General features: G+C 42.5%; 1 pseudogene across 1 annotated transcript; it reads left to right on the forward strand.

Annotated features, from left to right (window-relative positions):
* The first annotated feature begins 543 nt into the window (after positions 1–543).
* LOC147498399 (serine carboxypeptidase-like 45) lies at positions 544–7509 on the forward strand (annotated as a pseudogene). The gene is made up of 8 exons (XR_015196937.1): positions 544–667; positions 752–847; positions 939–1031; positions 1133–1218; positions 1331–1622; positions 1740–1876; positions 6982–7099; positions 7207–7509. The product of XR_015196937.1 is annotated as a serine carboxypeptidase-like 45 (transcript).
* The last annotated feature ends 3335 nt before the right edge of the window (positions 7510–10844 follow it).

The following is a 10844-nucleotide window of genomic DNA, read 5'->3' on the forward strand; positions in this document are numbered from 1 at the left end:
ATCATCTCTTATTACTACCCCTATAAATTGAGGTGTTAAAACTTGAAAAATAACTGTGGACATGTATGTTATAGCTAAGTAGCAAGTAATCAAACAAACGACTATGGACTATGGACATTGATACTTGATACTTTGATAGTACCGCTACAAGCAGAATGGTCCTGTATTTCTAACTTAGTTTCTACCGATAATAAAATCCATCAAACGTTTGTTCCAATGTTAATTTACAACCAGATGTATACATTATTAAAAATATCAATGCCAGTTTTCAGTCAAACAATGCTACAAACCCTTTTGCTTAAATCAAGCTTTATCAATGCTTATTCATCATTCTTCTACTCACACAGAAAATGGCTTTGGGGTTCTTTAAAGCATTATCCTTGTTCTTTTTCTTACTCTTTTCAAAATCTTGTGGTGAACTTATAACAGCACTCCCAGACCAACCAAGCAAAATCATGGCCGAGCTTTGTTCTACTATTTCGCTGAAGCTGATTCAGGCGGGGAGTAGTTTTAGTACATTTGTTAGAAGAGTATGTATAATAATATGGACTTCAACTGGTAGGTCCTGGTTGCTCTTCTCTTGGTTTTGGCGCATTCATGGAACACGGTCCATTTCAGCCCGACAAAAATGGAATCTTGATCAAGAACAAATATTCCTGGAACTTGGGTAATACTTTATCTCTGGTCAACTAATTCTTTTAAACATATATAAAGGATGATCTTGGACGTAAAGTTCTGAAACTTTGTACAGCATCTAACGTCTTATACATCGAGTCTCCTATTGGTGTTGGCTTTTCCTATTCAAATACAAGCTCAGATTACTTCGGATGGAATGACACTGAAACTGGTAGGAGCCGTGCATTTTTCAAAACGAAATTTTCCTTTCTCAAGTATTGCAATTTTAGATATGGTAAGTGATTTGCTATTTTTTTCTGTAGCTGCGGACAATTTCAGGTTCATAATCAACTGGTTGGAAGAATTTCCACAATACAAAGATTCTGAGTTGTATTTAACAGGGGAGAGCTATGCAGGTAATGAACAACCAATATAGTTGCTTCTTTTGGCGTATATACGGATTGATAGGTGTACAAATCTGTGTTTGTTTAATATTTAATATGCAATGTAATTGCAGGTCACTATGTTCCGCAACTTGCTGCACTAATAGTAGAGTATAATAAAATGCCCAACATAGCACCCATCAAGCTGAGGGCCATTGCTGTAATCCTCATACCCTTACTCTTATCGCATCCAAGTTCTTGTACCATTGCCTTCATTTTTCCTACATATTTCTCATTCTTTCAATCATTTTGTGTGCTGGCTCTCTATGTAGATTGGTAATCCACTTTTAGACTTGGACATTAGTATAACCTCGGGTGATTATTTATGGTCTCATGGAGCACTATCAGATGAAACACTAGGGGGAGAAGACGATTTGTAACGATTCAACAGTCTGGAAGCAACGAGTCCATGGAAATTTGTCCTCTGCTTGCAGGGAAGTATATACTAGAGTTTCCGCTGAAGTTGGCAATATTGATTCTAGTGACATACTTCTCCCTCTATGCCTATCATCAACCGCCGTACAGTTCAAAAGCTTGGGAATACATGCGAGCTTAGATGCTAAGGTATGATTCAGCAATCAATCTCTGTTCGATCTTAGATTTTTTACCATGTCTTGAACATTTCATGATTGAACATAGTCTTTGTTTTGACTAATAATTGGACTGTTTAATTGTGGACAGCTTTCCCAGACAAAAACTAGTGGTGATCCATGTCTTACAGATAGGATATTTTCATATCTGAACAGACCAGATGTCCAAAAAGCACTTCATGCTAATACAACCATTCTTCCATATGAGTGGGACTTTTGTGATGGAGGGTCAGTGTTTATATCTCTGTCTTCCTCATGCACACACACACACTTCGACGAACACATAAACATACTATGCACTCAACTAAATAGTTATGGTGCTTTCTACGGCATGTATTTGAGTTGAATCAACTAGATGTACAAATGTTGCAGGCCTCTTGCCTATCAAGAAGATAACCTTGATATGAACATCATACCATTAGTATCAGATCTTATAAGAGCCGGTATCCCCCTCACCCTTTTCAGGTATGTGATTAGTACCTACGTAGGGGAGCGATATCCTATCATGCACGCGTGCAACATAAGCGAACTCAGGACATCGACCTCCACGACTGACTTGTGAGCAGCTCCCTCGAGAACACATATGTGCGCAGCATAAGCGAACTCAGTACATCGACATCCAAGACCGATCTGTGAGTAGCTCCTTTCAGGTAGGTGGTACGAACATAGATGTCTCGGTACGAACACATGGCCAAAAATAGAACGCTTCGGATAAGGCCACCACTAGGGGTAATCATTACCAGGATCTTACTTGCACTTCCCACCACTGGGAAATAGGGGTGGCCGCACCAACTCCCAATCATCATATGACTTATAATATAACCAGCCCAACACTCCATCACGATCTCCACCCTACACGTGTGAAAGAAACACACGTGTCCCTCAATTGACATATCATCAAGCCTATAAATACCACCTATTTGAACTACGTCGGGCCTGATTCCTCTCTCCCTGAAAAAGAGAAAATACCAAAGAAAGAGGATACGTAGGCAGCTCGCTCACAAGCGAACTCGGTCCACCCAGAAAATCTCAACCCTCTTCCCTCTCCTATCGCATGAAACACTAAGGAAAACCAAAGCGGCTCCTTTACATTGGGCCGATGCGTGGTTTCGATTACTTGAGAAATCACGTTACCTTAACTACAAACTCTCCAATTCTCAAGCCCACGAAGCATGGTCACCTCGAAGCTTCGGGTTCAACACCTTGCGGAACAATTTGGGTGTAACAAATGAAAGCATTTCCTTGCTCGGGCAAGAAAATGCTACTTTAAAGGCCCAAGTCGGCGCTTATCAGCGGCAGAATTCGGCAATGTTGCTGAAAATGGCATCAACGAGGTTAATCGGTAGATTAACGAATTGTCACATAGGATAGGCCAAAGTGCAGTCAGAAAAGACGCAACCCAAATTGTTCAAAAAATGCTCAAGACATACCGCGTGTCCCCGTTCGCTGGCGATGTTCTCGGCCAAATCCTCTCCTCAAGATTTTATCCGACCCACGTTTCCCCATGTATGATGGCAAAGACTGTCCGGTCAACATATGGCTCGATACATTCAGAGTTTGGCCCTCTACAGTTCTTCTGAGTATGATTATCTTCACTGTCGATTATTTCCAGCTAGTTTCAAGGATGGCGCACTTGATTGGTTTTTCTCTCTCGAACCTGATTATATTAAAACTTTTGAGCAGCTTACTGATTTATTTGCTAGCCAATACGTGCATAACAGACGTAAGAAGGCAGATCTCGATTCGCTGTTCCAGTTATCATTCCGAGAAGATGAAACCATTCGCCAATTCTTAGGACGGTTCAAAGCTGAACTGTTGTGTATGGAAAGCGGACTGAAAGAGTCTTTTGCCACACTGGCATTTTCTAATGCTTGTCGAGTGCGTAATACCGACCTCTCCAGATCGCTCATGAAGGAACGCCCGGAAACGCTATCCGAACTGTACGCCCGTGTTGACAAGTATATCAAGTTGCAAGAAAGTTTGAAGTCCAGTTGTTTAGCCGAGAACCAGGAGGTAGCAGCGATCTCTGATCATACTCCGCGTACCAAACAGCGATCCAGGTCGCTGGCACCTAAGGCTAGGACCTGCCAAGATAACAAAGAGAGAATTATTTGTCTTGACTTCGCTCTCCTAGTTACATCCTCGACAAGATCCGGGCGAACCTCGTACTTCGCCCGGGCGGAAGGCGGCCGGCCAGATCGACCTGACAAGCCATATTGCGCCTTCCACAGAGCCAAATGTCATGACACGAATGCGTGCTGGGGGCTTAAGCACTATCTTCAAGACCTTGTCGAAACTAGTACACGAAAACAGTTACACCAAACAAAGATAGACTCGCGTACCAAACATTGTGCAATTTCCATTTGTCTCAGGTTATCAGCCAGCCCTTTCTCGTCCAGCTCTTTGCGGTTGCCATCCAGAGCTATTTGTTCTAACAGACAACCCGATATCTTACTCGATCTGAAGCTACAATCACTTCACTTCACAGTTCGTTGCGCCCCATTCTCGTCCAGGAACACAAACTGTCCCTCTAGGTCGTCAGCCACCACAACAGCCTTTCCACTAGCCTTGCGGAGCCTTCGCTTTCGCCTGCGGACTGGGTTCACTCCCACGTCGAGGCGCACTAGACCCCACCCCAAACGTGGCCAAGTCCATGACCTGCTCAGGTCGCGCTCCACTCTGGCGAGAAACCATAGCCCCAGCCGGGCCACCATCAGAACCGCCCCTACGCTGGAGCTCTCCCCAAGAGCGTGCCGCGCTACTTTCGTAACTCGGACAGTGTCTTGCTCCGAGGCGTCGTGCGGCCTCTTCTCCGACCTGCTCCTCGCTCGAGGATTGAAAACCACCGTTTCCAATTCCACAGGCGCATCGATCGAACCCCCTTCAGGGCGGAAGCTCGATCCCCTAGCCCCTGAGGCACCACCTCTAGCAGGTCGCCTCGCGCCGCCATGCGCCCGCTGCCTCTCTTCTCGCGTTACTAAATCACTCCTTCGCATCTCCATCACCTCTTCCCTGGTATGACCTCGAGCTCGATCTTTTTGCGCCTTCTTTTTTTCCCGGATCGCAGGCCCACCTTTCTCCACAAAGAAATGTGCAACTTCAGGCAACTTCGCTTGTTTTTCTTCACGAGTCAGCTGTGCGAACCTCTCTATCTCCCCACGATCAGTTCGATTCTTCACAGAAAACTTTGCAGTCAAAGCAAAACAAGACCTTGTTAGAACAACTATCACTCGTTAAGTAAAGCAACAACAGAAAAATATTCCTACCCACCGGATATATTACAAATCCTAGTTTGCAATCTACACCCGCTTGCATAGTAGTTGCCAACTAGCAGCAACGGCCTCTTTGTCCAGGCCTCGTTGCTTACACCATCGATCACAGCAGAACGCGTCGTCATTGTTTGCAAGCTAAAGTTCAAATTACCAGATCGCCTTACAACATAGTGTTCAACTATGTCGGACACCCCTATGTCATGTTCCCCACTCGCATTCAACAGGTCAAACACCTTAAACAATCGCCAGGTGTTACCAACGAATTGACAAGGAGACTTCCAACAACGGGCCAAGAAGTCACATACCAGTTTCGAGAACGGTATTTGCATATGCGCTCTCAGCTGGCCCTCACAGATTATTATTCCACCATTCGGCGGGTTGTACTCCTCACTACGAACATTTTCACTCAACCGTGGTTCGTATATCTCCAGGTCGGGGACATTAATCCCGTCACTGCGCCCTCGGTTCGGGGAACGAGTTTGCAAAGACGACGGTTTACACTCTAAAGGGGCAGATCGCTTGATGGCGACATCATCTCCCGACGACGGATCGTCCACGCCACGCCCGACCTAGATCGGGTATTACCCTCATCTACCCTATCTTCCTCATCCAATTCAACCCCAACGCCAGCACTCATTGCTTCTTCATCCTCATACTCTTCGCAACTCAGTGATATCTCCCTAACCTCCTATGATCGAGTATCATCAGAATCAGACATTATAACGAGTCTTTTCAATCAATTACTCAAACTTAAAACCTATAACCTTACAATAACCTACCTACTTAACAAAGCGCACTGGACAGAGAGGAAAGCAAATTGAAAATGGAAAGGTAACAGCAGCAGTAACACTCACCTGAGAAACCCTAGCTTGCGTTTTTGGCAGAAGAAGAAAACACGCAATACCTTTTTGAGGTCCCAAATTTGATTTTGTATAAACCGCCCGTTCAGTTACCAAGAAGTTATGATTACAGCCTATGGTCTAGCCTGCACACGTGTTCCAAGGTACTGTCTTTTCAGCAGTCCCGTATAATGCGGCGACATGTTTCTTCCAAGCTAGCTTTACGATTACATCGCGTGCATATTACGATACAACTTCCCTTTCTGCCAAATCATCATGGTACATGATTCAAAGTTATTCTTTTGTCCGGGTCGGATCGTTCACCACGGCTTCATGTTCATGTTCACGTTCTTCCATTTTTCTCTCGCCAGGCGTTTCGTGGCATAAACACTTTCTACCGGGGGGGTGGTAGGGGGGCGATATCCTATCATGCACGCGTGCAACATAAGCGAACTCAGGACATCGACCTCCACGACCGACCTGTGAGCAGCTCCCTCGAGAACATATATGTGCGCAGCATAAGCTAACTCAGTACATCGACATCCAAGACCGATCTGTGAGTAGCTCCTTTCAGGTAGGTGGTACGAACATAGATGTCTCGGTACGAACACATGGCCAAAAACAGAACGCTTCGGATAAGGCCACCACTAGGGGTAATCATTACCAGGATCTTACTTGCACTTCCCACCACCGGGAAATAAGGGTGGCCGCACCAACTCCCAATCATCATATGACTTATAATATAACCAGCCCAACACTCCATCACGATCTCCACCCTACACGTGTGAAAGAAACACACGTGTCCCTCAATTGACATATCATCAAGCCTATAAATACCACCTATTTGAACTACGTCGGGCCTGATTCCTCTCTCCCTGAAAAAGAGAAAATACCAAAGAAAGAGGATACGTAGGCAGCTCGCTCACAAGCGAACTCGGTCCACCCAGAAAATCTTAACCCTCTTCCCTCTCCTATCGCAAACACTAAGGAAAACCAAAACGCTCCTTTACAGTACCCTCTTTTTTCAGTGTAGTCAATGATTATATGCAAAGGGTTAGAAACTAATATGATTGCGCATTTTAGAGAAATACATGGCAAAGAAAAAATAAAAGAGATTCAAGTCCATAATTTACTATACATGCCCCCCAATACAGACTAACAAAAACAAAGCTGTTGATTTATTTTTGCGTACACGTAACGATGTACTTTGTTAACATTGCAGTGGAGATGAAGATACAAAGATTCCACTCACTCAAACGAGGACCATAGCCAATATGATTGCTCGAGATTTAAAGCTCTCCACATTTACAAAATACGGTCCGTGGTACAACAAAAAGCAAGTACGTACATAAAACCCTTTTGGGAGGGCTTGGAATAAATTGTAACTCGAAATTTTCTGAGTGTAATTTCAATACTTCTAATTTCTAAATGCCATTTGCGAATGCAGATTGGAGGTTGGGCGCAATCATTCAGCGGACTTAAAGATGGAAAGAACGTTACCTATCTAACATATGCGACAGTAAGGGGTGCAGCACATGAAGTACCATTTACAAGCCCATCTCAAGGGCTAACATTGTTTCAATCATTTCTCAACGGATATCCCTTGCCCAGCAAGTAGCCTCAAGCCATGAAATCGATCAAGTTGGAGCTATTGAATTGTAGTTTAACGCTTTCTCCAACATGTATTCAGTGTATTGAACTCACAAATGAAGAAAAAATGAACTATTCAATGAAAACATAATTTGCTACATACCCACGTATTTTGTTCAAATGAATAATGACTGGTGGTTGTCAAAGTCAGAACTTGCAACGGACTATCTAACAATTACCATGCTGCCTAGATTTATAATTAAGCCCTTTTGTTTCTCTAATGTAATGAATCTGCAGTAGGATTAAAAAACACATTGACCTTCCAGGATTATGGATAATGGCATTATTTTTCTCAAAATGTTTGTATGCTACTAAACTGATTGTTGGGGAAAACGATACCAATCGATCCCTACTAAGATAACTTGTACTTGGACAATCTACTACTCTAATCGAAAATCTAAACTTTAACTACAACCAACAACCAACCCAATTTCCTAAGCAATAAACAATTATCATAAACAAGTAATAATAAATTAAAAAACTTACTACAATGAAAACACAAGATTTAACATGGTTCGGCTAATTATGCCTACTTCCACGAGCAAATCATTTTATAAGTATGGGAAGGAAGATTATAATCACTTCTCTCAACTCTCTCCAAACTTACTAGATTACTCTTCTCTCCTTAGAAGTTTTTTCTCTTTGCAAGGGTTTTCTCTTAATTTTTTTTTAAAATATTTAGAGGGTTAAGGCAGACCCACACTGGTTACATTGAAGACCCTAACCCGAAATCTTACATTGCCCGAAGGCTCATCAACCCCAAAGGGAACCTAGCTCAAAGGCTCTCACCGTTGCGCCATTTTGAGTATACCCAACTGCCTCCACCTTGTCCATGAAGACTCTCAATTTTAGTTGCTCACAAAATTAGATTTCTATTCAAGAATTGGTTTTCCAAAACTCGAAACTCTTCTATTTATATTGGGGTGAAATATCAGTGTAAAACACGATCTCGATATTCTAACAAAATATCAAAACCTGCTATATATAGGCATGAGTGTGGGCGCGCTCTGGGAAAGGCCAACTCGAGCGCGTGCACGCCCTATTCTATTTCCACTTTTTCCATTCTAGTAGACATGTTTTGTGAGAGGCTGAAAAAAACTATTTTCTTTTTTCGGCAAAAGGCTGGCTGGGTAGGCAAGGCAAGGCCAATGAAGCCAGCAAGCGATACTTGTTTATGTCACATGGTGAGGGACTCACACCCAACAATTTCCCCTCTCGAGCCATGAGGGGGGTACCACAAACATTCCCGAATCAACAGGAGGAGTGTGCTACCATTCCTGCGGTAGCACAACAAACATCAAACTTATCTTTCGGTAAAACTTTAGTAATCATATCCGACCCATTCTTGTCGGTATGGATCTTCTCAATGCACAATTGCTTCTCTTCGAGAACTTCTCTAATCTAATAATAATGCAGAACATGTATGTGCTTAGATCTAGAATGAAAACTCGAATTCTTGCTTATATGGATGGCGCTCTGACTGTCATACAAAACTACAAACTGATTCTGCTTTAGCCCTAGTTCATTTAAAAACCTCTTCATCCATAGCATTTTTTTGCAACACTCAGTGGCTGCAATATACTCAACTTCTGTAGTGGAGAGGAAAAAATATTTTTGCAACTTAGATTGCCAAGAAACTGCTCCCCCTACAAAAGTAAATAGATAACCGGAAGTGGACTTCATTGAGTCAACATCATTTGCCATGTCTGCATCTGTGTAACCTTCAAGTAAGGTCTTACTCCCACCAAAACATAAACACTCTTTGGAAGTGCCCTTGAGATATCTCAATATCCACTTAATACCTTCCCAATGCTCTTTACCCGGATTTGACAGAAATCGACTTACAACATCAATGACAAAAGAAATATCTAGTCTTGTACACACCATTGCATACATCAAGCTGTCCACTGCAGATGCATAAAGAATATTTTCCATTTGACTCTTCTTATGCTCACCCTTTGGACACATATTTTTGGTCATGTGGAACTGGCCACCAAGCGGACAACTGACTAGCTTCGCTTGATCCATGTTGAATCTCTTCAACACCTTCTCAATGTAGGTTTCTTGAGAAAACAACAACTTTCCACTCTTTTTGTCACGAGTGAACCACATACCAAGTATCTGCTTTGCTTGACCCAAATCCTTCATCTCAAAAGACTTACTCAAGTCTTTCTTCAGTTTGGATATCTTGTTGATGTTCTGGCCAACTATCAACAAATCATCCATATACAACAAGAGCACTATGAAATCCCCATCTGGAAATTTCTGACAAACACACAATGATCGGAAGCAGACTTCTTGTATCCATGCTTTACCATAAAGGACTCAAACTTCATGTACCACTGTCTCGGTGCTTGCTTCAACCCATACACACTCTTTCTTAGTTTGCATACCAGGTACTCCTTGCCTTTGACCTCAAACCCTTCTGGCTGGTCCATGTAGACATCTTCCTCAAGATCTCCATGAAGAAAAGCTGTCTTGACATCTAATTGCTCAACTTCTAGGTTCATACTTGCAGCCAAACCCAATATCACCCTGATAGAAGTCTTCCTAACTATAGGAGAGAAAATTTCATCAAAGTCAATACCCTTCATTTGATCAAATCCATTCACAACAAGGCGAGATTTGTGCCTTGGATGTGGATTATTCTTTTCATGCTTGACTTTGAAGATCCACTTATTCTTGAGAACTTTTCTTCCTTTCGATTTCTCAACTAAGTTATAAGTGTGATTCTTATGCAAAGAACCCATCTCATCTTGCATGGCCTTCAACCACTTGTCTTTGTCTGTACCTTCAAGAGCCTATTGATAGTGCATAGGTTCTCCACCATTAGATAGTAAATAATACGTATGTGGTGGATACTTGGTTGAAGCTTGTTTTTCTCTCACAGATCTCCTTACCTCATCTTCTTGTGGCTCAAGAGGATGAACTTTTTTTTTTCAGGTGGTGGTTCATGCACTTTATCTATATCTTCTATCTCAATATGTTCTATCCTATCATGAGCAATAGGATCATCATCATGAGCTTTAAACCCATGGTTCTCTGCCAATGCCTTTTGCACGTTCCATAGTAGGAACTTTTGGTTCCAACTCAACAAGATCATCAATGAAAGATTTTAGCTTCTCACAATTCTCAAAGTCTGCTATTATTTGGTCTTCCAAGAACACAACATCTCGACTTCGGATTACCTTCTTGTTGATCGGATCATAAAGTTTGTAGCCAAACTTTTCATCCTCATAACCAAGAAAAATGCACTGCTTAGCTTTGTCATCAAGCTTGGATCTCTCATCCTTGGGAGTATGACCAAATGCTCTGCATCCAAATACCCTAAAGTATCCATAATCAACATCTCAGTCTAACCATACTCTCTCTGGATAATCACTATTCAGAGGCTTTGAAGACGATAGGTTGATCACATGTACGGCTATGCATATT

Source organism: Coptis chinensis, chromosome 5, assembly GCF_015680905.1.
Source record: "Coptis chinensis isolate HL-2020 chromosome 5, ASM1568090v1, whole genome shotgun sequence".
NCBI classification, from domain to species: Eukaryota; Viridiplantae; Streptophyta; class Magnoliopsida; order Ranunculales; family Ranunculaceae; genus Coptis; species Coptis chinensis.